This window comes from Acipenser ruthenus, chromosome 26 (genome assembly GCF_902713425.1).
Source record: "Acipenser ruthenus chromosome 26, fAciRut3.2 maternal haplotype, whole genome shotgun sequence".
Classification (NCBI taxonomy): domain Eukaryota; kingdom Metazoa; phylum Chordata; class Actinopteri; order Acipenseriformes; family Acipenseridae; genus Acipenser; species Acipenser ruthenus.
In genome coordinates, this window is record NC_081214.1 from 20,030,983 (window position 1) to 20,037,813 (window position 6,831).

The following is a 6,831-nucleotide window of genomic DNA, read 5'->3' on the forward strand; positions in this document are numbered from 1 at the left end:
TTTACAATTTTCGCTCAACTGAATGGTACCTCAGTTACAATAAAATGGAGAATAATCTGGTGACCCAGCCCCCCCCCCCCCCCCCGTTTATTTAATAAATTTGGGTGGCAAACTGCTGGTTTAGGACAGAACAACAAACAGTAGGCTTAATTCTTAAAACTTTTAACTACAAGTATTTGGATGCACAGAATTTAAAAAAAAAAAATATTGGGTTAGGAGCACACCTATTTTTTTGTAACTTTGACGGCCTTTTTTAAATTCTGACAGCCTTTTGTAAAAGTGAAGGCCTTTTGATACCCAGCATACACTGCAATACCCAGCAGAGTTATACACTGATATTCTGATAGCACAGCAATTCAAATGAAGTTTGTAATTGGTTGTGTTCCTCAAATACACAATAACAGTTATACAGCGATACAGTGGTTTTGGACATCTAAGAACAGGTACTGCGAGCATCTGGATTCATACCCAGAGGTTCTCTGTAGCCTCCTAGGACATTCACAGCTTGTTTGACACCCTCTTGTAGTTGCCCGTTTCTGCATATAAAGCAAAATGCTGTTTGTTAATCTCTCTTTTTTCTTATAAATCAGTCTTTGCAGGAATCATTCCAAAAACACTTGAATCAGTTAGGGACTACCAGTCTGACACTACAGGCCTTTAAATTGCAGTACCAATTTGCAAGTTGCTAAGTGGTTGTGTTCCTCAAATTTGCACTGCAAAGTGATATTTTAAAGAATAGGGTATATAGTGCTTTTTTTCGCCTCTGCTCGCTTTTGGTGCAAAACTATGCTCCTATATACTCAAGCTGATACTGTGATCACAAAACACTTGGAATGGACTTAAATTGGTGCTTCTGTTGCATAAATACACTACAAAATGTGCACATTTCAGGTCTTATATATAATGGACATTTTTTGTATGTATTTTGTTATAGGAAATCGTGGTCGGGGGGGGGGGGGGGGGTCCTCCTGTCGTACCCCATGAGTCCACAAATCCTGGGCCAACAAACTCGCTAGCACTCTCTTTAGATGCACAACAGTCTTAGCTAAAGAAAGACATCGGCCACGCGTTCATATGCCACCACACCGCCAGATGGTGGGCGTTGTCCCAAAGGGGTTTTATAATGGGATTTCCCATAGACATTTTTCAGGGTGCTATATCTCGGGTTCTGGGGGTCCCCGAGACTTGAAAATCGGTACCGAGGTCCACCTCGGGGCCCCTGTCGATCCCTCCAAGCGAAGTGTCCCCAGCTAGAAAGGACACCAGTTTAGACTTTTTTTGCCAACCTGGAGCTCAAAAGCTATTGGAAATGCAACCTTGACATGCCATCATGCTGAAAATGTGTAAATTTGTTGAAAATGTACCATTTGAAAACTGGTGGCTCCCTGTGAAAGAGGGCCCCCATACATGACCCTAGGAAGTTCAACCCGGTTTCTAGGCCCCAGGGTCATGGAGATATGACCCCGAAAAGGGTAGTTTTTGGACATTTTTGACAGGGCGTATCTCGGGTTCTGTGGGGGTTAGGAACTTGATTTTTTTTTGCGGCGGGGCCCCATGGGGCCCCACACAAGGAGTCACCATTTTCATGGTTCAGATGCCAGGACGGCTTTGCAAAGTGAATTTTTTCGTCATGACATGAGTTTTTGGGTGAATCACCACACCATTTTAGGGGGTGGTTTGGGGTGCTCCCCTGAGTCTATATCACTTTGAATGGTGGTTCTACGTGCTCGGGTTCGAGAGATATGCCTGAAATGTGTTTTTCAACCCTGCTATAGACATGAATGACATGAATATTTGCAAAGAATTGCTACGAAACTGGGCACATTACATTCAGGCTGGTCTAGAACCCTTCGAACGGTGGTTATAGGTGCTCTGGTTCGAGAGATATGACTGAAAATGTGTTTTTTAACACTGCCATAGACATGAATGGGGCTGAATACCCGAAAATATATTTTGCAAAGAATTGCTACGGTGGGTGTATGCGTGCAGGGGTTGCATGGTGGTGTCTGCGTGCAGGGATTGCATGGTGTTGTGTGCATGTAGGGGTTGCATGGTGGTGTGTGCATGCAGGGGTTGCATGGTGGTGTGTGCGTGCAGGGGTTGCATGGTGGTGTGTGCGTGCAGGGGTTGCATGGTGGTGTGTGCATGTAGGGGTTGCATGGTGGTGTGTGCGTGCAGGGGTTGCATGGTGGTGTGCATGCAGGGGTTGCATACTGGTGTGTGCATGCAGGGGTTGCATATTGGTGTGTGCATGTAGGGGTTGCATGGTGATGTGTGCATGTAGGGGTCTTATGGTGGTGTGTGTGTGCAGGGGTTGCATGGTGGGTGTATGCGTGCAGGGATTGCATAGTGATGTGTGCGTGCAGGGGTTGCATGGTGGTACACGTGTGTGGAGGGGAATTGGAGTTCAGGTTTTGCGCAAAAGAGGGGCGGGAAAAGACTGGGAAGGGTAGGGTAAAACAAAAATTACTACAATCATTTATTTTCACTTTCGACTCCCAGTCTCCTTTCCCTCACTTTATGATTTTATTTTGTGATTATTTAATTATTGTCAAAATAAACGGCCTTCATCTACTCACAGTTGCAGTCTCATTTCTGTCCAAAAAGAACCTGAAACACTACAATATATTGATGGACGTTACATAAGAAAATGAGATGTCCTTTTTTCGGAATACCATGTTCCTTCCCAAAAATGTGTTTTAATATTAGCCTTTAATTAATTTTTATGTATCTATTTCAGTGCAATGTAGTTTCTTCACGTAATAAGAAATACGGTTTTTTTTTTTTTTTAACATTTACATTTTATTTGTTTTTCATAATAATAATAAAAAAAAGATTTCTGGGGAGAGTAAAAAATACATTAACTCTGATTCATGTACTAAGGGTTACTCTCAAATGAATTCACGATCCAGTTTATGGTAAACTGTGCATGGATGACTTAGAAACTCGCTGTCAGCTGAGTCCCCAAAACTGGGCTGAATTCGAAAATGCAAAGCGGCCAGAATTTGGGACGTTATCTAAAAAACAAAGCAGCCCAGAATTTGGGACGTTATCTGCAAACCAAATCGGCCCAGAATTTGGGACGTTATCTAAAAACCAAAGCGGCCCAGAATTTGGGACGTTATCTAAAAACCAAAGGGTCCCAGAATTTGGGACGTTATCTAAAAGCCAAGGCGGCCCAGAATTTGGGACGTTATCTAAAAACCAAAGCGGCCCAGAATTTGGGACGTAAATGAAAACAGGGGCAGTCTATATGTACAACTGTGATTACATTAGCGATAAACTAATGTATCCTCTAACAAAACTGCAATAGTGTATACATTTTATATTAAAATATATCGCAAAAACGATTATAGATATATGCTACTTGAAAGAAAAAAGTACACCACCACAGAAAGCCAATTCTTACATTCGTGCATAACATGACAATTCATATAAAGTAATCACCCATAGTTTGTTATATCAGTACAGCGTAATACCACATTATATTTTAATGATAAGGTTGTGGAAAGCAGATCACTCTCTCTATCTCTCTGATTACAATGTTAAAAATGCCTGCAAGCTTTTCCACGCGTGTGACGACGTATTCATGTGACAGACATGGACCAATCAAAAAGCGAGACTGTTATGCGGTTCCATCCCAAAAACCGGGCCGGTGTCATACCTCAAAATATGTCATGCAGCAGACAGTTAAGAATATCCCATTGCTAAAGCTCTCAATAACACAACAGCAGCAAAGCTAAAGATTGCAATGAGAAACGTGGAGATTTATTGTGCAAGCAAGGTGTAAAATTAGGACATATTGTGCAATAAACTTCCCATGGGCTTTTGGAAGATAGACTGTTTCTGGAAAGGCTGACGTTTGCTGAAAGGAGGGCAGTTCAGAGATGCTACTGGTATTCTATTTTGGTCTGAGGTGATCGATCGCTTTTATCCTGGACCGTGTTAGACACGATTGTATCTGTTTAAAGCGACAGCTGACACTGTGGTATCAATCTATTGCAGTGGAATCAGCTCCTCTCGTTCATCTCAATGCAGTGTCACATTTAACCATTTGTTTTGGTTAAATTGCGCGTTTGTTTCATTTACTTCTTATGGATCTCTTTCGTGTTAAGAGGTTTGCAACGATTCTTATTGCAATTACTTTAACGCTGCACTTGTTTAGTAAGTTTATGTTCTTCTGTGCTTTCATCTAGTCCAGAAGCTGCTCTTCAATTGTTGCTGATCGCTATAGATATTGTATATGTAACGTAGGCTAGGTCAGCCGAAGTATCTTATGGAAGTAATAGCCAGCGCCATCTAGTGGTCCGTTCCAGGAAATACATTGCTGTGGCGCTTACTAATATAGTCTGATCTAGCATATACAATACGCAACTGGCACCGAAGAGCATCTCCTGAAGTCATAGTCAAATCACCTTAACCCTCATGCATGGCGACCTCATATGGGAGACGGATTAAAAAAAAAAAAAAAAAAACTCGGTTCTACCAGTCTTTATATTGGGGACTATGGACGACTCAAAAGCCTTGTATGAGGATGATGTTTCTTTCCCCTCATAAAGCAGGGGTTAAACAGACATATTACAAATAAAATACGTTTTGAGTAATTTCAACCACTCAGAACGATTGTAAACAGCACAACAATAAATCATTTGAAGCTATTTACTTACCATTTAAAATACACATCGAAGGTGTTTTACATCTATGTGATTTTAAACTGCTCTGCGGTTAACAATTTAAGTGTACCAGATCCATCCAATCAATCCATCCACCCAATCCATCCATCCACCCATCCAATCCATCACACAGTTACTCTTTCAAAGCGTTTGATGCAAACACAATCATTTGATCAATCTTAACTGTGCAGGTCTCGTATTTGCAGTGCTGACAGAAACACATGTCATACTGCACATGCATCTTGGTTTTAGCCCATGAACACATCGTGTTAAGGAATCGTTGAATTGTTCAATCCTGAATATCTTGACCATTTTCAGATCTTTTGCAGTAATCCGAGGATTTTGCCGGGTTTGTCGGAACGATTCTTCTTCCAGATTTTGCACAAATCTTTCTTGGTCTTCCACACCTGGAGCTAGTTGCGGCAGCTCCTGTTCCCCTGCGTTTGATAATAACAGCCCACACAGTGCTTTTCGGTAAACCGAGTCTTTCTGCTATTTCTCAGTAATTAGCAACGAATGGGTTTCATACGAAATCTGTTGATTGTCCAATTACTTTTGTCAAAGTATGACATTTGTTTTTGCACGTTATTTTTTTTATTGTATCCATGTTGTGAAATAATTTGTTGTTTTATTATAAAGCTGTATCTCTGCTTTAATTCAAATCTTTCAATAGAACGATTAGAAATGATAGAAATCACTTTCTTTTTTTATTTTATTTTTTTAACTGCCCAAATACCTTTGTCTGCGACTGTAGTATATATGCAGCCCTCCATTCTTAGGGATGCATCTGTAACTAACTTCATGAGCAGTGATGTATTGGTGCTTGGCTGAGCTAAATGAAAGACGGGGCTCATGTCCATGCATCTCCAAACACTATGAGTCCATCAGCTCTGTTTGTAATCACCTATTAGGCAATACTGTTGTTCTATGATAACCTCTGTAACTGATACAGTGTCCTTAGGACCTCACTTTAGTACTGTATCTCTATTTCCCCTTTTGAGCTTGTAGTACACAGACATTCGTAAGCAGCGGCCTCTGTCGGTCAGAAGCTTTACAAAAGTATAGTACTCAGGCAACAGTAAACCTTACGACGTTGGCCATACGCTTTACAATCACACCTTGTGCTAAAAACGTCAAACGTGTTTTAAAAAATACATAAATAATTGCAAAAGCACTTTCATTGATGATCTGTGGTCTGTGACAGAATGACGGTAAACACATTTAATATTAGGTGCATTGTTACAAGACTAAAAGCTAATAAATGAATGGATGTTGCTGAGCTTACCTGGCAGTGATATTTGCTAAGCCTGTCTGAAGATCTCTGGGTGCATCCTAAATGTCAGAAGAAGAAAAAACACCTCGTATTGCCCTGATCTACCTTACAATTTATCAGGTGTTTATTGTTTTTGCCACTGCTGAATCAAGAATTGTAGGGCCTATCATCGTCTGCAAAGTATCAGAAAAAGTGAAGCACCGCGGTAAATTTACCCGGTCTGCTGTGACACATGCAGTTCCCACTGACCACTAGATGGAGCAAAATGACAATAATTCGTGGCTTGAAAGGCCTGCAGGGTGACACGAGAGATAACCATGGCTTCTAAATCATTGTTTGGTTTCATTTGTTACATACACGTTTTCTAAGTACGATTCTGTAGATATGAATGTAGGTCATGAGGTCTGAATGTATCTAAACCATTGAAAGGGAGTGGTTTGGTACCAGGAAGTAGCAGCAACTTTTAACTAGAATTATATTTAGTAAAGCAAAACATCTTTAGCATAAGAAAAGGGGATTAGAGGGTAATATTCAAATTGCTAATAACAGAGAATGATGGATTTTAAAACCTTGGTTCGTTATATCCCAGTGTAATACATACACCAATTTAAGGTTTGAAACATATGTCTGTTTAACAGGAAATCATACAGGAAAAGCATACAACAGTTTCTCTTATCAGCTGAATTTCCATTTAATATAAATCATTGCTTCCTGGGGAGTATTTCCTTCCCAAATACACGTAGCAAGCTGAATAATGAAGTCTGCCGGAGTTGAGTGAAGGACAATGCCACACTCATGTCTCTTGATAGGACACTTTTTTATTTTTTACTCTTAGTTAATTACAAGCTGGCACTGCCTGGCCACTTTATTAGAACCTGTCCATCC